Raw genomic sequence first — 21,721 nt, 5'->3', positions numbered from 1 at the left:
ACGCCTGGGAAAAGAATATGTCACTCCCTCGTTGACGGTGGTGTGCCAGCGACGTGTCTGCGCGGCGTGCGCAGAATGTGGCGAGGAGGTGCGCATCTGAGAGAGGAGGTGCGCCAGAGAGGAGGGAAAGGACACGGAATCTTGGCAAAGCGTGCATAGAACGCGTGCCCTCTTTTTTCTTTTTTTTTTTTCACGCGGACTTCTTGGCTACAACAGACACGCTGTTGCTGCTGGCGAAGAGGAGCCAGGATTTTGCGCTAAATACGTTTCTGCGCAGTTAGTGTAACACGTTACCCCCCGCGGCTCCACAGACATTCTGTATATGCATGGCGTTCGGCTGCTGGGTATGACGCCGCCACTTCGACTACCGGGCGCTGCGGCCCCGTTCAGAAATTGCGCGACATGTACCAAAAAACAAAACAAAAACAAAAAGGCAATTATTCCGAATCTATTTTACTCGCATTGTTCAATTCTACTATACTTAAGGGGACAGGAAAGAGTTCATTATGCTTGTGGTGAAAATTAAAGTCATACTACCATTGTTTCGGATTTCGCTCCGAAACTTCGACGCCATTACGACAGTGGGACGCACTAGGGATTTAACGGTGTTTTCACGAATTTAGGGCCGTTTTTGGCGCAGCGAGAATTTTTTTCAGGGCTTGCTAGGTTCAGTGTTTGGATGCTTGAAAATGCAATGTGCTCTGGCTCCATCATCGATAAACAATTAACTAGGCCATAATGACGGGAAGTGCACGGTTTTGCTTATTCTTTCTGGCTTCAAACGACCTTGCGTATTCTTACATTAACGTTTCTGAAGTTAATTTTTCGTCGCAAGAGCATGATATGACGATAGTTATTATCGGTTCGTATTTACCAGCTGCCAATAAATAGTTTTCAGAAAGTCTAAAGCGAGGACGTACGTTACAATGTAAAAAATATTCATACTTGGTAAGCGTTTTTTTATAAACCATGCTCAAAATTTAGTGACACGCATGCTCAAGCGTGTCCATGATTAAGTGATGCACCGCTAATATCACGCACCGAAATAAAGCCATCACAAACGCTAAACAATTAAGTGCTCGAAATAAACGTCGTGACACGAGCATGCCGCACGGTTTAAACACAAGAAAGAGCAAAAGAAGCTCAACGTATTTCGTCAAGGAATCCACGACATCATCATCATCATGATCAGCCTGGTTACGCCCACTGCAAGGCAAAGGCCTCTCCCATACTTCTCCAACTACCCCGGTCATGTACTAATTGTGGCCATGCGAACTTCTTAATCTCATCTGTCCACCTAACTTTCTGCCGACCACTGCTACGCTTTCATTCTCTTGGAATCCAGTCCGTAATCGACTCGCTGTGATAACAACAAAAAGATCTCAGCCTATAACTGCAGAACCAACACTTTTTACTACTCTTTTTTCCCCAAAACAATTAGACAATGGAACAGTTTATCAAATGATATAGTAAATGTGTCAAATAACGAACTATTCTATTCAATGCTGTGACGGCGCTCTTGTAAAACAAATGTATGTGTTATATATCTTGGAGCCTGCTTGTTTCACGTTACTTGTATGCCTTTCTCTAACAGATATTGTAGTGATTCTGTTGGTCAGTATATCTGTCCGAAAGCTTCTCTGTATTACTGGTTATATTTTGTCCCCCCCCCCCTACGTAATGCCTTTATGGCGATGTAGGTACTCTGTAAATAAAAATCTTTTCTCCTCATTACATGCCCTGTACATGCCCATTTCTTTTTCTTTATCTCAACTAAGATGCCATTAACTCCCGTTTGTTCCCTCACCTAATTGGGCGAAGGAATCCATGACAAATGACAGGCAGATCCATGCATTCATTGCCCACGCCCCCTAAGGCACCTGAGCAACCGCAAAAGAAAACAGTCCATCGAACAACGCAGCAACGAATCAGTGCGCGAAACAGCCACTAACAAGACCCCGACCGCCACGCTCACGACAACGAACAACAAAAGCGTGTCCACGGACATGATAGAAGGGCGCGGTCACTGTCAGCGCGATTGGACCGGCAGAAAACGAAGCGCGAATCCGGCAGCGCGCTCGGCCATGTGTAGGTCATCAATACTCGTTACCCGTGGCTCGGCGGTTGCGATACGTGTCCGCAGAGAAGCAGTGCGCGGCACAAATCTACGATGAGCCGGCGGAGCGACGGTTTTATGTGGGAGCTGCCTCGATAAATCCGTACACCTCTGCAGAAGCATGGCCTCCGAAATCGGGTGGCGTGCGCGGACTCCCATATCGGGAACTACAAATCTCAATCCGACGGGCGACCGCTAAGCTTGTGGACTCTAAGTTGGCAAAAACGAATAAATTAGTCTACCGGACGTCTAGAAGACGTCTAGAAGACGTCTAAATTCGGCTTTATTGAGAGAACAGCCGCGAGGCTCTTCCGTCTGTGCCTTTTAGACATGGTTATCGACATTGCCTTTCTGAGCCACCGCCTAGCGGTGATTATTAAAACACTAACCATACTTCATTGCTTCCGAGATCGGGCGGCGCTAGAAGACAGCGCGCGCCACCTGATTTCGAAGGCCATGCTTCCTTGAACACCAGCCACCTCAACCGACAATCCTGCAGGCGCGCGATCCCACACCAATCGTCAATTCAAACACGGTGTCATAATGCTGAATCCATGTTTATAACTCTTTTATCCCAAGAACAGATAAACCTCTGGAAGTGCCACCTTTCCGTCGCCACATCCCTGCCATCTTTGACGCCACAACATTCAAAGAACCTGTCGGCGACCACTTCAACTAATCTATGCCGTGAACTCGCTTTCAAGTACAAAGCTACAAAACTACATTTGTGAAAAGCTACAAGGTCTTTGTGGAGCCGCACTGGCTTCGTAAATGTGGTTACTCCAAGCATACTTATTTACCAGAATCACCGTCTTGTTATACGGACTTGCCCTTGCATTCACTCGCCCGTCTGTTGAGATGTAATAGAACATATAGAGTTTCTTCTTTTTCTGTTCTTTTTTTTTTTGAAAGATGCACCGACGTGCGGCGCCGCTGTAATGGCAACTGCTGGATGAGGGTTTGAGCTTCGCGTTCTCCGGTTCTCGCTTTACACATGCACGTCTTAGAAATTAGGCCCGATCCCGAAGGTATATAGTGGACGTCTAAGCAACAAACCACACGGTACACTATAGTGCTTGCTAATGCGCCCTATTCGCAACTCCAGCAATTCATGCGACACCTAGCGGCAGTAGGGAGAAACGAAATACAGAGGTCCAGTCGCCGTGTGTGCCGTGGAGGCTGCTGTCGCGGACGGAAGAATGAAGCTGCTAGCAAAGAAAAAGCGAACGGCCAAGCAGTTCTGCTGTGTTCCTCGGTGCGTGCCAGCGAGATGGAAGGACCGCGATATTTCCGTTCACGCACTTCCCTCCGAGTGGAAAGGCTGAAGCCGCAGAACCAGGTGGATCGCTAACCTCCGCATCGGCAAGGCTGTGACGCTTACAGTGACTGTTTGCTCACGGCATTTTGCACGGGATAATTTCTCCTTACCAGGTGAGACACTATTGTGAACTTGTGAACTCGACCCTAATGCATGACCATTGTGCGTGGCCATTACACATGTCACTGTGTCACCTTATGTAAACACGTTTCGCATTGCGGGCACTGGCGATTGGGATATGCATTATTTGCTGCATATGTTAGCCGCAACGCGAAATTCGAGCACAGGTTCGAGACCTGTCACAGCGGTTTCTCCGAGGAACGTCTCTTCTGCACTCGTTAACCACATTGGCTGTAATTAGAGCTCATGTTCGACGCTTCACAGCGGTTTCTGCGAGCAACGTCACCTCTGCGCTCGTTGGCTACACCCGGCTGTAACTCGGGAGGCTTTTGATGCCCAGCACGTCTCGCGCAACTTATACGGGCGTCGGAGATTCAAATGTTTACGAATGATGTACTAGCAAGTTCGGGAAGTGTTGAGTGTAAACGTGCCACGTATGTGGCATGCTAAAGCGGAATAAATATCATGCGTGGTGCGGATGAACTTGCAGCACAGGCGCACTGCACGCGGGCACTTCCCAGCGCGACTGATTACGAATTTGCCACTTGCACTTGAGAATCTCCGACGTGCTCAAGAGTGGCCATATGACACTGGTATTTCGCACCGACGGCGAGCCTATCGCGTTCATTGCAGAAGTTTGCCACTTACGCGACAGCCACATGTCAATTTTACACGCGTTTGCTAGTTTCGAGGAAAATTTACGGCGTCCGCCGTCTACTGACGTGTCGCATATGTATGTGCAGTATTAGTACCTAAGCTAGCTTTATCTGTGTTATTAAATCATCCCCAACTCAGTGGCATAACTACTCCGGTCATGTGGTGGTGTTTGCACCTGTGTACTTTGTGTTATGAGCAGCTTTCAACTACGTTTTGCAGATGCTACATTCGGTGTACATCGTTGCATAGCCTTGCACACTCAAACCGTGCTTCATTTCCTTGCAAATGCTTTTTTATAAATATTGTGGCTTTGTTTCTGAGGTAAAAAGAAAAAAAATTCTGGGTGCAGCCCATATTGGCACAACAAAGCATAAACAATTCATTTATTTTTTCAGATGTAGCATGTCAAAGACAGCGGCTGAAAAAAATGCAATACCAACTGAAAACCTGCCAAGGACGTCATGTTATGATGAGAACAAGGATGCTCATATGAAAGAGCTTTCACTGGCAAGACTTCGCTGACGTGTGTATCGGTCAGCCAGAGTAAGTTAATTTGACTACATGGTGCAGCACTTATATGCTTATGGTACATACACCATGTCTCAAAGCATGCAATAGATGTCAACACCTTTTAATGCATTACAGAATGAATCAAGCAAAGAAACTGTTGCCTCCCCATTAGAAGCAAAGGTGTTGCCCCATGCACCTGTCAGCACGACCACCATGGTAAATTGGCTGCCTGCAACTTGTGCACACATTGCTTCACCACTAATTCCTTGGGATTAAACTCTGACATTGCAGGACGATCTCCCATCCCCTGACCGCAACAGCATGGACCAAATAAGTGACAAAGGAAATATGGTAATTTCTTTTTGTATATGTATGTGTTGTGGTAGCTGTCTTTACCTAGACGGTGGCATGCTTTCTGGATTTACATCGTAAAAGCATTGTAGCACGTGGTGTGTGATGGGTGCACATTAATTGCAACTTGTGCACACATTGCTTAACCACTAATTTCTTGAACTGAACTCTATCTGACATTGCAGGACGATTTCCCATCCCCTAACAGCATTGACCAAAGCCTTGCAAACACCATAAGGGACAAGGACATAGCAAATATGGCAATTTATTTTTTCTATATATTTGTGATGTGGTAGCTGTCTTTACCTAGCCGGCAGCATGTTTTCTGGATTAATTCGTGAAAGGATTGTGGTGTGTGATGGGTGCAAATTAACTGATGCAAAAAGCTTGGCTTTCCTACTTCCAACATTGAATTTAATACACTGACGTGCATTATTGGAATGACAAAAAGAAGCTGCATTTCGCGTCAGATATGTCAGACATTACAACTCTTGCTTTTGTTTTGTGACAGGAATGTGCTTGCCAACCTGGCCTCCAGACATTAATGGCAGAGTACTCAAGAGAAGAAAAAGACGTGGCAAATTTCCTACTAGAAATGGCTTCACGGACAAGGCTTACAGAAAGCAAGGCTGCCCAAGTGACATCGGGTACTTTTCCACAGAAGTTTGTGAACACGATAAATAGTAGCGACGTAAATACATTCACAGGCCTGCCATCATTCGATGTTCTGAATGCTCGTGTGACGTGCTACACAAAAATTCATCCACTTTCAGGACGGCACCAGTTATGTGTAAAAACAATTGCATTGACATTGGTGAAATTGAAGCATATTTCCACTGCATTCTTGAGTCACCTTTTTAACTGTTCTCTAACTACATGTAGCAACATAATTGCAGAGACTGCTCAGTTGATGTGTGAAATTTTAAAAGTAACTGTGGCTGTGCCACCAAAAGATGAATTCCAGTGGCGCGTTTGCATATTCGGCATTAGGTGATTCACCTGAAGTCGTGCCATGGCTGGCGATATTGCAAGTAGCCTGTATTGCATAGAGGCATTTGTGCGTGTGACCTTGGCTCCATCAAAGCGTGGCGGCCTTGAGAGTAAGTGCAGTCTTCTGTTTGGAAATCCAGCATTTTTTATGCCACTCAGCCACTTCATACTTTTCAGACACGGTCGTTGCCATGTGATCTACATGCTGCACTTGTTTGCATTGGCCAAACCTGCAGACTTCAACTTTAACACACTTTTTGTAAATTAGCAATGCACATTCTTTTGCAACTTGTATTCTTCATTGAAGTGCTGATTTACACTACGCATTCTGATGCAAGTTTTCATCTTATGGTATTCCGAGATATTTGCAGTTCACTTATGATCTGTGTGCATAGAGTTGTGGTTATTCTTCAATGGCGGTTTGTTGTCCCTTTCCTTACTTGTATTTTTTCACAAAATAAACCACATGCACTCAATATTTTGTTCACTGTACTTGCCTCATACGTTTTACTCAAGCCCATTTTTGTTGCACTTTTTAGCATATGAGGGTATATCTGGCCAAACAGAACATGAGAAGTAACATGGAACAGTGTCAAACCTGCATACGATGAGTATTTAAAAAGTTTGGCCACCAGAGTTGAGTACTCTGAAAGAATGGTTTGATTCAAATGACCCCAGCTGGTATATGTACCATAATTTATGCTTCTTCCCAGCTTGTTGAATACAGTGCAAATGGCTGTCCTGGGAAGCATAACTAAACCACTGGTAATACAACATGGGGAGACACTTGTGCAGACTTAACATCAGTGAATGATAATTATTGACCTCCAGAGAGCATATAGAGCTGTCCTTACTATCAACATATCAATAAATGGAAAGTAAGTGACATAAAAGTTTAACACGCACTTAAAGCACTTAACAAACACTTAAAGGGGCACTGAAACACTTCCGACTGATCATAGTTACCTCACTACAAAAGGACACTGCCTGCTGCAAAAATTTTTCGAATCATTGAACTGTAAGCGGAATTAGTAGTTATTGCACTGATGCATTGCTTTCTCCTTTCGCCTCAGCTAGTGTGCTGGAAGCTACACGGTGCATGGCAAGGTAGCAAGGTCCTGGTCAAGTTTTTTTTTTTTTACACATTGCTACTTGTGGTTCAGGCATGTGTGGCACTCTCTAAACGCGAGATGGACGCCTGGAGCTACATCACTTACAGAGACCAATAAATACACACGGCTGTCTGATCGTCCTGCGAACAGAGCTTGTGGTGGTCGTGGTATCTATATCATGCGGCATGCCAGTTTCAGGGCCCCTTTAAGAAGGGCACTAACAAAGACAACAAAAGTTGGTTTCATGAGTTCTGCCTGAGTCGCCACTGATATCACGCAGTTGCTCGAGCACAAATTGTGAAACAATAGCGTATGAGCCATAGGAAACGAACAGTCATGTCGGCAAAAAAAAGAAAAAAAGCAGGATATGTATTGTGATAGGTAACCCCAAGCGCCACAGCACAAGGTGAAGCTAAGTTGCAGTTCGGCACATAATAGGATCTCTTCTGCTTACAACGGTGCACGCACATGAACATTCCACTTTACTACGATCTTTGCACTATGAACAGCATTGAAACGCAATGTAGAGACGAAACGTTAAAGGGACTGACAACTACACCAAATGTTCCAGGATAAGGTGCCAGGAGAAACAGCCGAGATGTGCTTGCACTTTTGCGACAATCCAGCAGTGCACGAACACTTTGCCTCCACGATCGATGGGTCCCGGAATGCGTCGGCGATTCTCACCACAATCTCGTGCGGGTCCGCTGTCACGCCGGAGGTTTGCACACACGCGCGACCACTTCTACTTAATTACTCTTTATACCACTGGTGCCGACTAAAATGAGGTGCTCGACGTCCACTACCCGTTCTCCCCCCACAAAACAGCGCGAATTAACATCGCAGTGCAACAAACTTAATGTTTTCACCAAGGAAAGCGTACGCGGGGACCTCCGTAAAGCCGCCATACTGCACAGTGTAGCCAGACCGGGTCAGGCTCCGCAGCGCCCCCTAATGTTGATTTGAGTTGCCAATATATCCATTTTTTTCGATGTCAACCACTGTCGACTCGCCTTTCTTATCTGCATAGACGACAAACTGGGTATTTATTTCTGGCCCCGTACTAGTTAGGCCCAATGAAGGTTTAGACTCGCGGCTTTTGGCAGGGTTTCGTTCTTCGACGTCACTAGAACGTGCCAATACTGTTTCTTCTTCTGTCTTTTTTTTTGGTCTCTCTTCGACAGCGGTGTATACTTCCGGTAGAGAAACTATTCCGCTGCTCTTCCTGTGTCACGCTTTCTGGCACTCGCGCTGTGACGCTTCCTGGCCGACTGTCACCGTGACTAATGACCCGCACGCCGCGAGACGACAAGGGAAGCGGCAAAACGAAGCGCGATAAAACGTCGTCGCTGGACCAACTCCTCAGTCCGTCGTTGCCTGTTCGTAACGAGAAAACTACGGGCGATGTGCTATGTTTGGCTGCCGCACGTGGTGTATCAATGGATATATAGGGCGTTTTTTGTGCTGCAGAGCGCGAGGTTCGGTGTTCGAATCTCGGCGGCAGCGGCCGGCGAGAACTGGACCTGGGAAGCCAACTGGCGACCCTCGACCAGGCCCGGCGAGCCGCGATCGCCAGTGGAGCCCTGTCAGACGGAACCACCCAGAAATAAAACCGCGCAACGGTTTCTGCAATAATAAAGTTTCTCCTCCTCCTCCTTCGCAGGACCAGGTGGAATGCCGAAATCACCGGGGATCCTTTTCTATTCCCATAGCCTTGTGCCCCAGACGGGTAGATGACAAGTCTTCCCTTTCACGATCCCCTCTCCATCTTGCTGGGTTCCACAGAACTAATTTGCCAACACTACGAAGACTGTGAAAGCAGTTTCGAGTCCTGAACTTCGCGATACGTTTGGTTAATCGAGCCTCGTGCAGCCTTCTACATTTGCATATTTCTGTGTCCCGGGCCTTGGCGAAGTGGTGCCGTGGTGACTTTGGTACTGCGCTGCTCAGCGCTGTGGCGCGGCCGGGGTCAAGTGCCTGGCCACGGCGGCCGCATTTTGATGAGAGCAAAACGCAAAAAAAAGAACACACCAGTGTATACCGTAGATTGGGTGCACGTTAAAGAAGTGCAGGTGGTCAAAATTATTGTGAAGCGCTCCCCCCCCCTCCCCCACCACCCGCTACGGCCTGCCTCATAACCATATCCTGGTTTGACATCCGTTTGACCTGAAGGGAATTCTACGCGATGCCGAAGGAATGTCGCCATCGTCTTGTCACCGTCGCCACCATTGTGACGTTCGACAACTTTGTTAAAGTAGGCCGCCCTCTCTTACGCGTACACGCCCGAACCAAAACACCCCCATCGAAACACTGCCGCCAGAAATCGTCGAAATCAGGCGCTCGAACGGAAACATCCACAGACACAAAAGTTTTTTTTTCCTTCTTGTCTAGCCATCGCAGTATAGGCGCCCACTTCTCTAACTTCATCATCGCCGTCGAACGAATGGCACGCGCTTTCTCCATCGTCTCGAAAAGGCATTAGGTGATCAAAAGCCCAGGCAATCACTCCTCCCGAAAAGAAGCCGCGACGATGTTCATATATTACGGCGGGCCCCCTTTCGTTCTCGAAGAACCCAGTTCGGCAGCGAAGTGCCGGCCCACCCGCTAAGAAGATTAAAGTCTATTACCATACACGCACGCCGGCTATCACTCCTCTCCCATCACACAGAACACAAAGAAAGAACGAAAGAAAGAAAGAAAGAAAGAAAGAAAGAAAGAAAGAAAGAAAGAAAGAAAGAAAGAAAGAAAGAAAGAAAGAAAGAAAGAAAGAAAGAAAGAAAGAAAGAAAGAAAGGGAAACGAGAAGCACTCGCGATCCTGACAGGCGGAGAGAGAGACGGCCAGCTGAGCGACCGCTTCTCAACGGCTCCTTGCGGAGATCGGAATATACATGTAGGCGAAGAAGCGGGGAATACGACAGTAGCGCGGGCGCGTAATGGAGATTCGTGACGTTCCAAAGCGCCATAACGATGCGATGTACATGGGAAGCGATTGCGTGCACGCTTCACTCCGCCTCATAAGCTCCGTGCAGTGCAGGGAAGCCTACAGGGCTCGCGACGGCCAGTCAGTGAAGAGAACCGCGGCTGCATTTCTGCAGAAGGCCGGACGGAGGGATCGCCCATTGCTCTGTACTAATCCTTCCGTGAATTTTTGTTTTTTCACTGCGTCACCCGGAGACCGATCGGAAGCGGGCAATGGAGGAGTCCACCTGTTCTGGTTGTCTATTTTACAACTGTTGGCTTGTTAGTGCGTAAGGTAGCGCCCTCTGTGACGTCTGCAACGATTGTCTGCAATGGCCTCTGCTACTTCTCCAAGAAGAAAGACGTTTATTCTTGTGTAAGTAAAGCTAGCAAATCATCGGACCTCAAGACTTGACTGTCGGCCGATTGTACGCGTGACATTGTTCTCGTTTCGATTGTACGGATTTGACATTGCTTCGATCTTCTTTTAAGGGTCATATATTAGGCGTAACGTGGCGCCCTTTTCGTAAAGCAGCAAAACAACTTTTTCTTCGTTTCGTCGTCTTGCATCTTCTTTTTTTTAAATCAAGCTAGTCTACTCAACAGCGTGACGCGACCAATAGATTTCGCCGTACTGCACAGAATTTTTGAGATGGGCTCGCATGTGGGTACGATGCATTGTCACGCGAGGCCTTGGTCCCTACACCTACGCCGTGCCGTTCTTACTAATCGGCGGGAGAAATACGGAGGTGGCGAGAAAAATAAATGGCCGAAATGGTACAAGGTGGCAAAATATCGCGATCGCCGATCGATACCAGAGTGGCGGGTAGAAATGAAACATAAATAAGCGAAGCCGTGGCTACCGCCTCGTCCATAATTCAGTTATAAGTTGAGTCGGGCGCCGTAAAGAAGGTGGCACGGGAGGATATCACAAAACCGCGCTTCCGTTGCTCAACATAGTTAACTGCAGACTCAGGGACGAGGTCGACCGACTCCTCTATTTTGCCTCGCTACATTTTTTGACATTTTTGTGTCTCTCAAAATCACGTCCCCAGTACGGATGATGATGACGATGATGCAAACTTTTATTGAAATTGATAAAATGTCGGAAGATGGGCGATGTCCTTAATGTCCAAGGGCTCCAGCGCGGACCGCTGCAGCCTTGGCCCGCTCGACAGACCAGGCGACGTAGCTCGGCTGCTTGCGAGCTGAGCAACGCAGCTTCCCGGTTCTCTGGTGAAGGGGAGGGAACGGGAGGGAGAGAGGGATGGATGGGATTTGTCCAGGAGAGTGTTCATTTTCCTTCGAGCGCAAGGTGAAGTTTTACGCGGCCAAAACAAAATACAGGAGTGTAGGTTAAACGAATGTCTCGCACGCTAGGAAAAGAAAGAAAGAAAGAAAGAAAGAAAGAAAGAAAGAAAGAAAGAAAGAAAGAAAGAAAGAAAATTCATCAATTTCTTGCAATAAACGCTGTGTTGGTCGTTCTTGCGGATAAGGCATCCCTTCTGCGCCTTGCTCGCTTCATTATCTTTAGTTTTGAGCGCGAGTCCAATCATAAAAAGCTTGGAACGAAAGCAGTTTGCGCAACGAAACTGTTCGTTGTATCCCAGTTCCACTGTTTATCATTCAGTTCGCGGCTTGGACAGACGTCAAGTGAACTCTCCGTTGTGGCATGTTAGTTTCTTTGTAATATTTGATTTATTAGTTTTGTTACGCAACACAGAAATCGAATAGTCGAGGCCTCAATCTCTCCACAGCAAATCCCGTATACCAGAACCTCGTGGTCCTGTCCATTTCGTCTGCTGCCAAAGCGCTGATTGGCTGGGGGCACCCGTCTCCTTCTGACGCGTACCCCAGCCCAGCCAATCAGAACTCCAGCAGCAGACGAAGCGGACATGTCCACTAGGTGGACACTCGCAGAATACCCCCCTCTCTCCCCCCATGCTTCGACTTATCTTTTCGCCCACTTTGACTTCCCTTTTCCTTGTCACATGACAATTCCAATAAAAGAACACAGTTAACTAGCCCCAGACTCTACTTGGTTTCATTGGCCGCTGCCTTGAACACAGTTAACTAGCCCCAGGCTCTACTTGGTTTCATTGGCCGCTGCGTTCATGATGTGGTTGTAACAGACGTCGTTTGAGTTACACAAAGTCTATGCGTACTACAATACCTACCACGCATAAGGTAAAGTTTAAACTCTGAATTAGGAATAGTGAAACGCTATAGCTACGACTGCAGTGCCTTGGCATATCGAGTTCAGGGATCTCTCGCAAAATGTGCCATTCACGTACGCGCCCTTTCTGGTCGATCACCGTTTCGGGAGCTCGTTGACGAACATGTGATAGCAAGTCCAAGTTAACTGCCCGCCATCGTGAAGCCTACGCACTCATTGAGGCAGTTTGGAGCCTACATACGAATCGCATGCTTATGTAGTCACCCCATGCGAGGCGCTATTACTTTTGGCGCCATATCGTACTGACTTGGCAAATGACAGCACATTTGCGGCACTTTTTTTTTATTTTTCCTCGTTTTTGGTTGTTGTTTTTTAGCGTCATATTAGACATATGATTGACAAGAGGCTTCAGATAAGATGACACGAACTTTCGCAGACACAAAGTGTAACTTGCTATAGCAAGTAAGGTTTTTTTTTGTCTTGCTCTTCCTTTGTTTTTGTTTTGGCGTCATTAGACATCTATGATAGATAAAAATCTTTGGATAAGATGGCACGAACCATAGCGAACGCCAAGTATAAGTAGCAATCGCAAGTAACAGCAACAACAACATATCCAACGGCAGTCGCCTGAAGACCACACTGACATTACTTGCTTCCCACACATTCGATTACATCCTCGACTGCAGCACGTAAGTCTCTTCCCCCGCAAGAAAAGAATAATACGAATTAAACCAATGCAAACATTGCGGCTCCTAGCAGCGCAAACTGGAAACCGGAGTTCCCAGCTCGTCCCTTTGGTCTTTGCCGCGCGGGGGTTTTGATTTATTCATGTATTTATTCATTCATTTCGCGTGGGCCTCTATACCGAGCGCATGAGTGCAATCTCAACTTTCGGCGGGCCAGCCTTCGTTTCCCAACCTTCCAGGAATAGACTTGTTTTTGCCGAAACTTCCCGAAGGCTGCAGCAACTTCGGTGTCAGCTGACAAACAAAAACAAATGCTCAAGTGTCGGCGATACAGAATTCGTTAATACGCGGGAAAAAGAAAACACTCTGGGGTGTTACGTGCCAAAACCACGATAAGCTTACGAGGTATACGTCGCAGTGGAAAACTCCGCATCAATTTTCACCGCCAGGGGTTAAATGAGCAGAAGCCTCCTCCGTTGTCTATGTTTTACTTTTTCTATGCTGTTATTGCTATCCATCACTTTTAGAATTCACTCCCTGTTGCTCCGAACATGACCTGCAGTATATATATTTGTCTTATTTTGTAAAATACTGCGTTCCACGCAGGAGAGGGAGTGCAAGAAATTCCTTTAAAATGAAGCAGTTAGAAAATCATACAGTGGTACTTGACGGCGGTTATACGTTCAAGGTAATCAATTCCGCTCACTAGTCGCCAGCAGGAATATCTGAATGACACCACAGTAACAAGCCCGATTTCAATGGCCATTGAAAAAAAAAAACGTCATCTATAGGCAGGCGGATTTCATAATTGGCTGCTTCGCGCTAGCTCGTGGAATGGAGGCAATGGGGCTCGCGGTTTTCAATGGCCTTTAGTCTCAATGGCCTGCGAAAGCGAGCGTGTGACAGCGGCATCAGTTCCTTGCTTACAAATACAGGTTTGACGTATTGTGTGTGCGAGTTCGTGGAACGATGCCTGACAGGTTTATTTTACGGTGTACGCTTGAGCCTGTGTTCAAAGTTTGCTAAAATATAGTAATGAATGAATGAATGAATGAATGAATGAATGAATGAATGAATGAATGAATGAATGAATGAATGAATGAATGGACGAGAGGGAACGCGCCAGCCACGTCAATCCCTAGACCTCACACTGGACACAACGTTAGGAAACTTCAGACTAATTTTATTCCATGACAACCTCAAAGCACAGCGGTAAATACACCGCCGCCCAACTCTGAATTTGTAATGACGTGCCAACCGCTGACGGTCATTCATTAGTCGTTCGAAATGCGTTAACAATTACTGTTTTGTTATTGTATCACTTTACCTTTACGCTTTTGATTACCACTTTGAAATTACGTAATACTGGACAAGACCCTTTAAGGAATACAGTTATGACTTTCTCTCTCTCTCTCTCTGTGCGTGCGTGAGTGTTTTATAATAGGGCAAATCTTAAGTCTCTCTCTTTTCTCATCAAGCGCTGGGCGCCATGTTGCCCTCGTTTTTCCATTAAAACAGCTGCGTCCCGCCATCTGCGGAGCTGCAGTGGAGCAAAAGAAACACAGGGGTTTCTTCATTACAGCCGCATTTGCATGCGAAACATTGGGGGGGGGGGGGGGGGGGGGAACCAAACGCAGCTTCCTCTCTGAAGCACGCGAGCACCGCGGCTTCCTCAACCGACGTCTTCCTTTCGTCCTATAACTAAGGAACCCGCCAAGAATAATGGCATGCCGGGGATCAAGTTGCGAGGACCAGCATAGGGATTTAACTTCCATCTTATTTTTCTTTCTTCCGTTCGTTCGGTTGGTTTATTTTCTTTTTCTTTTCTTGCTTCTCAGCTTGATATATATCGGAGCTTACTACACTTACAAGTAATTGTGTTTGCTGAAAGGCAGTACAGCGTGATGGCCTTCTCGTTTATTACCTGCGAAATAAACACAAAAAGGGCCGGTTACATAACAAAATCATGGCCGAGAATTACAGCAGACTAGAAAAAGAAGGAAGAAGGAAATTGCGATAGGCTTGCGTACGAAAATATACGAAAACACAAGGATGAACAGGCCGTGGCAACGTGAAGTCGACCCACTTGAGAACAAGCACTCGCGTGCCTGTCTCGACGTCGACCTCGTGCACTGTATGGTTTCACTGTGTTGTGCCTAAAGAAAACACTCAAGAATGCTCAACGTTCGGCGACAACGAAAGGTAGAGGAACAAAGTCCAGGCACCACTGCAAAATAAATGTGTGGCTTTTCTTTCTTTCTTTCTTTCTTTCTTTCTTTCTTTCTTTCTTTCTTTCTTTCTTTCTTTCTTATTTGATTGACTGGTTTATTTTGCTACTCACTCCTTTCCGTCCCTTTCCTCTCTTCATTCGCACCTCCTTGGCCTCCGGTGCAGCGTACCTACGCGGCAGCCCCGCCGAACGAAGTGTCGGCACATTCTGGTGTTCGCCGAGGACATCGCCCTGGCCGATCGCCTCTGAGCCCCCTCCCCACACCTACGGTGTTTCGACCACTGCTGCTGCTTCCCTGTCTCTTTAACCACTCTTTTCTACCCCATCCCCCCTGTGCAGCGCGGTTGAGGTGTCCTCATCTGAGAGACAGTTACTGCGCTGCACTTTACCCCACGTTTCTTCCTTCCCAAACAAGAATCTCTCTCCTACAACGGCCTCACCAGAAAACCAGTCGACACGATGGGCAGTGTGAAAGCCGGAATAGCGCGTCACAGCGATTACATGGCCACGGGGGCTGGTAAACAACGGGGTATGTGCGTGCACGCTAACTAACCGCCACGCTAATTGCGGGGTTGCGCAGCGCGCCACAGGGAGCCGGTGCGAAGGTCGCGCGGCGTATACACGGTCCTTATACGCCAATCAACGGTCGTCTACGCGAAACCGCTTCTACTCGACGGCGGTACAGGCGACGACGCCTTAAAACGCCGGACGGATGTGCGAAGACGACGAAAAGCCTTCCGGAAGGAAACTGCTCTGAAGGAATTTAACGAAACGTACAGTCGCGGACAGAATAAAATGGACCACGGGATCTCCGAAAACGTTCAATTCCCGAGCAGCCTGTAGCAGTAACCAGTAAAACTGGCCACGACTACGTTGTTAGCATATTCTAGTCGAGGTCCAAAATGCAAATACCAAATTGCGTTGTGAGGTTGCGGGGATATTCAGCTTTTTTCTTAGATTTCACGGTCCGTAATATTCTGTCCGCGACTGTACATTGCAAAACCACCGCGGGGGAACGCCCTGAAGTGTTGTTTCCCGCGACATCGGTAAGCAGCGTAAGCATGCGAAATCTGGCCCGACGGAAGTGACGATGGCTAAGACCGCACAGGCACGACGACTGCGCGATTACGGCACGATCATCGAAACGACGAGATCGGCACGATCACGGCACGACGGTAGCGAAGATAACGCCCGAGGTATGACGACAGCACGGCGGCAGCGATGACGTCATCGTCATTACAAACGCACAAAGGGAACGGCACGATGACGGAACGACGGCTCGCGTGTTTCGCACTAAGTGTCGAATTCCTCATGGGATCACTTCCTTGGTCCTTTCGCTCCTTCTTTTTTTTTCCCCTGAGCGTATGCTAAAAACAGATATTTTGCGCTGCGCGATACGTCATACGGTATTGAGATGCGTTAGTCCCAACTGCGCATGCGCGTACATTACAGCGCTGACTACTGCGGCAGGTTACAGTGATTGCGTAACAGCATGGCAGCGCCAACAACAGGCAATACAACTCACTTCGATCCGCACGCGCCCTTGATACTCATTTTCCGTATTAACGAGAAATAAATGGTAAAATCAGCCCTGTAGCTTAGTCTCATGACAAATCGTAAGCGCTGCTTCAATCGTCTTTATTATTTCATTGCGATAGCAATTATATGGACACTCGAACCGAATTTTCGCCGTCGTTGTCGCCGTGCGGCTCCTTATTTCGTTTTAAGCATATTTATGTTATATGCTCATCCATACCTTATATGCGGGTTATATTGCTACACTATTCGATGGCTTACATTACGAATAAGAGTTCCCCAATCTTGACTGTCAATATTGACAGGGGCCGCGGTTCGTTTCCCTAATCTCCGCTTCTCATCATTATTCCAAGTGTTCTTCGACGCGCTAGCTTTTTGCCCCAGTTCTTTCCCCGGGCTACGACAAGGCTATTCCCCAGCGCCGCAACAGCGGCACAGCCGGACCGAATGTTTACGCGGATTTAGCAGGAAAGCATATACGACAACGCGCGGTCATTCTCAGAGCAGAGACAAAACCCGTATACGGCATAATCACCGGCCACAGTGACGGTCAATATATCGAGCTGACCCCGCAGAGGCCCGCTGTCTCGCCTCGGCCTTGGCAAGGACTCGTATCTTTTCTTTCGCCGAGAACCGGAGGCGTCTGGAAAAGGCAATTCCGCGAACACTAATCGATGCCGAGCGAAGACTCGCAAAAGACGACAGACACATACGTAAAAGGAAAACGTCAAAAAAAGAAAGGCAACAAAGAAACCAAAACTAAGGCGAACGCGATGGATACAGAGCGCGTTATAAGACAGCGTGGGAAAAGGGCACCGGGTCGAGATGAACAGGACTACAGCGCGGCGAGTCCGGCGTTTGCCTTGGGGAAATTAGGAAGACTCTTAGCTTGTCCGGTATTCCGGCAAACGCAGGTGGACTGTGCGCTTTGCTGGATGGGCGGGACGTGTAAACGTGAGCGGCTCGACAAGTGGTGTCGCCTTGGAGGCGCAGAGCTGAACCTGACACATCACCTACAAAGAGCTAATACTGCATCAACCAAGTGTATTCTATACTTCGCAGCTGGCGCACATTTTCAGCAGTGGCGAACCGCGACAAGATTATGCCACTGCGAAAATTTAGACCAGCAGCGAAAAATAATGTACTTGGTTACTGCAACACTAGCTCCGAGTTTGTCTCGTTGAACTGTGAGCCACCAGGTGGCGGCACCGCTCCAGCCACTCGCGTTTACGCCTCCCGCCCATCCGGCAAAACGCCCAGTCCACCTGCGTTTGCCGGAATACCGGACAAGCTAAACCTACCTAATAGCAATTTGATACACTGTGTCCTCTAGCGTATTTGTAGTTATGTGTAATTAGTAATCATAATTGCACAACGAGTACCTTCAGACTGCACGTAAACCCTTTACGGAATGCCGACGGGGTTACCGTAGACGCGTGTGTTTTTCTCTTCTTTTTCCCCTTTCTGCGAAAATCATGACACAGCACAAAACTGTTTCTCGGGCGTTGCGATTGAAGAAGTATAGCCACAAGATGGCACTACCAGCGCTATTGTTGCCTTCGACGTCACCGGTGTTCGGGTGTTCCGTTGGTAACTGGCTGGAATCTGCCATAAGACAATATGGCACAGTATTGCACAGTATGTCTCATGGTAACGTTTAAGCACTACATGAACACGACGGGAAAGAGAACGCAGACTAGCAGTTACTCTTCAGAGAATGACACATCACCTACCCGCCGAAGAGAAGGAGAAGAGGAAGCCACAACCAAACACACCGCACCTAACACGGACAGATTATGATGATTACAGAAGAGAGTCGAGACCCGCAGTCAAAAATTCTGGTACAGCTTTGTACGGCCTCGTATATCAACACGAAGCTCGACTTTGTGTAAACAAGAAGTCAGTGAAGTATAGGTTAAGGAAAGACCCGAGCTGTTGGAACTCGCTGTAGCTGCACAGAGCGCAGACTGACCGAGCAGTGAGCGACTCCTCAAGAATCAGTAAAAAAAAGAACAAGTCGGAACGAATTATCAATATTTGTTCTGAAACCACATACACAGTTACAGAGAGGAACAGGCTGGCACCTGAAAGCCGGGAAGGGGCATAATGACTTCACAGCATAGCTTCAGGAAAAGGGACCTCAAACACAGAAATGAAAGAAAGGAAGAAGAGAAGGATAGGCGGAAGGTGGCAAACGTAAAAGTAAGACAACTAAAATAAAATGCGGTCATTGGAACAAAACAAAACAAAAAAAGCCGCAGGTCGCTCTAAGAACGAAGTAAGAAGGAACCTTCCCCACTCGCTTGCCAGAAGCATTTCCTTTGAAGAACGAACTTCGAGAGACCCTTGCGCCGCGGCGAAATCGTCCACAAGCAACAGCTGCGATAAGCCATTCGCACCCCTGCACTTTCTGCAAACCTATCGACGCTCCGCCCGCAACAGAGGGGGCGCTGCGGCGCGCCACCACTTCTAAAAACCGCTCTCAACCCTCTCTTTCTCACACCCAAGAACAACACCAACAACGGTGTCCCCATTCCGACACTTACGCTGAGGAGACCACTACAAAAACGGAATGTCGAAACGAGGACGCCGTTAAACGCGACTCGCGTATGCAAAGCACGACACGCGAGACTCGACGAGAAAAACAGGACAGACAGAACAGTGATGGGACTGACGCGCCTGTTGTGAGGGGAGAGAGAGAGAGAGAGCAAGCACGTGCATTCGGAGACGGTCGCGTTTTACGTGCGCGCGACGAAGCCGAAATTGCCCGGCCCGCCTGGAACGACTGCGGTTTTTGCGAGAAAACCTGGAAGGTTGTTCGGCTGCGGTGCGCAGTGCACAATCGGAGGGGACGTGCGCTGGATCTAACAGACGCCAGGCACGGTTGTGTAACGATCTGTTCTATGATAAAGCGACACTAAAGGGAAACAATAAATCAGTTTAGACTAATAAAGCATTGTTTGAGAAACCTGCAGGCAGTCATTTCAAGAAAATAGTTTGAATATAAGATGAGAAAATGAACGTCCGAGTATCAGTATTTGAATTTCGCGCCGAAACCCCAGCGCCGGTACGTCAGCGTGACGTCAGGGATTCCAAAGTTTGTTTTCGCATTTGGGCCGCGTTGGCTGAATAAAGGTTCCCGAAACTTGGCATGTTTAATATTTGGTTCGTTTAGAACACAATGTAGTCAATCTGTACCGCTATATATAATTAGTAGGCCCTATAAGATGCCACCAAAATCCAAGACGTCACAGCCCCCAAGTGCGGGAACTCAAGTAGGCGTCGCCACCCGCATTTCGTTCTTGCGCTTTTTCTGGCTTACCAAACGTCTTATCGTTGTAAGAATGGTGTTTTTGGTGTTGTAGAACGGAGATTTACTGATGCAAAAGAAATCACTTTTCACTTTAGTGTGTGTGTGTGTGTGTGTGTGTGTGTGTGTGTGTGTGTGTGTGTGTGTGTGTGTGTGTGTGTGTGTGTGTGTGTGTGTGTGTGTGTGTGTGTGTGTGTGTGTGTGTGTGTGTGTGTGTGTGTGTGTGTGTGTGTGTGTGTGTGTGTGTGTGTGTGTGTGTGTGTGTGTGTGTGTGTGTGTGTGTGTGTGTGTGTGTGTGTGTGTGTGTGTGTGTGTGTGTGTGTGTGTGTGTGTGTGTGTGTGTGTGTGTGTGTGTGTGTGTGTGTGTGTGTGTGTGTGTGTGTGTGTGTGTGTGTGTGTGTGTGTGTGTGTGTGTGTGTGTGTGTGTGTGTGTGTGTGTGTGTGTGTGTGTGTGTGTGTGTGTGTGTGTGTGTGTGTGTGTGTGTGTGTGTGTGTGTGTGTGTGTGTGTGTGTGTGTGTGTGTGTGTGTGTGTGTGTGTGTGTGTGTGTGTGTGTGTGTGTGTGTGTGTGTGTGTGTGTGTGTGTGTGTGTGTGTGTGTGTGTGTGTGTGTGTGTGTGTGTGTGTGTGTGTGTGTGTGTGTGTGTGTGTGGATCATAGCGATAGCTTGTAGCACCGTCACTATTGGTCCTATACTCGCGACGAAGCAGATAGTTAAAAAATGTGGTGAAATTAATCGTTTAGAAATACGGGACCAGTTGTCCAGTTGCGCAGTAATCATAACGAGTTGTGGCCCGGAAAGCACACGTAGAGAAAGAGAGAGAGAGAAAGATAAAAGGACAAGACGAACGCTGACTAATGCACCAAATTCTTATTAGGCTATCACTAATGTGGATGTCAGTGCGTTACAAAGAAGAAAAAGAAAAAGAACATCCCATTTGATAGCGGGACGCATACGACAGACGTCAAATTAAAACTGATTAACTGGCTAATTAATTTCCTAATTCGTTAATTAGTTTCGCAGCTATGCTTCAGTTCCTGGGTTCGATCGCTAACTGTGGCGGTCGCAATCAAATGAGTGCTGAATGTAAGAACAAATAAATACTCACGTACTCACATGCAAATAAATACTCACGTACTCACATGTGGGGACAGACTCCGCATCTAACGGACCAAAAAAATTGCTTTGGAACAACGAACTAAATCAGTCAATGAGACAACGAATCAGGCAACCAACCAACCGGTTAATCGATCAATCATCGCTAACAAAATTTCGCATGCGGACAAAGCTTCAATAAATGAAGCTCTGGCCACACTGCTCAAGCGTCGATGAATGAAAAAAAAAAAGAAAAAGAAACGGCGCTCGCATAATAAAGGTGGGGGCCATCGCGCTTCGTCGATGACGTAAATAAACAGCGAACATCGATCGCAGACTATATTGTCTAGTCCGAGACGGTGCATGCAAATTTTCCGTCGCGATTTACGAAGCTTTCACCCCTCTTCGCATTGGGACTGCGCAAACACACCGCGTATGGCACACAACGCGCATATATATATATATATATATATATATATATATATATATATATATATATATATATATATATATATATATGGAAGGTGCGGCAGCAGCGCCAATACTGTGGAGCAAA

The 21,721-nt window shown here is 47.3% G+C and overlaps 1 protein-coding gene and 1 long non-coding RNA gene across 4 annotated transcripts in view; one reads left to right on the top strand and one right to left on the bottom strand.

The window, feature by feature from the left end:
* Nucleotides 1-21,721, bottom strand: part of LOC135905660 (protein phosphatase 1 regulatory subunit 37-like) — a 431,344-nt gene that overhangs the window by 191,657 nt on the left and 217,966 nt on the right. The window lies entirely within an intron of this gene.
* Nucleotides 3,204-6,538, top strand: LOC135905657 (uncharacterized). Of its 3 annotated transcripts, none has more exons than XR_010565441.2 (3): nucleotides 3,204-3,547; nucleotides 4,607-5,072; nucleotides 5,584-6,538. It is a non-coding gene; the product is annotated as an uncharacterized lncRNA (long non-coding RNA). The 3 variants fall into 3 exon arrangements; XR_010565440.2 differs by having other exon boundaries at nucleotides 3,205-3,547; nucleotides 4,607-4,754; nucleotides 4,857-6,538; XR_010565439.1 differs by having other exon boundaries at nucleotides 4,607-6,538.

This window comes from Dermacentor albipictus, chromosome 7, assembly GCF_038994185.2.
Source record: "Dermacentor albipictus isolate Rhodes 1998 colony chromosome 7, USDA_Dalb.pri_finalv2, whole genome shotgun sequence".
Lineage (NCBI taxonomy): Eukaryota > Metazoa > Arthropoda > Arachnida > Ixodida > Ixodidae > Dermacentor > Dermacentor albipictus.
The sequence above is the reverse complement of the archived record's forward strand: the minus strand, read 5'-3'. Positions and strand labels throughout refer to the sequence as shown.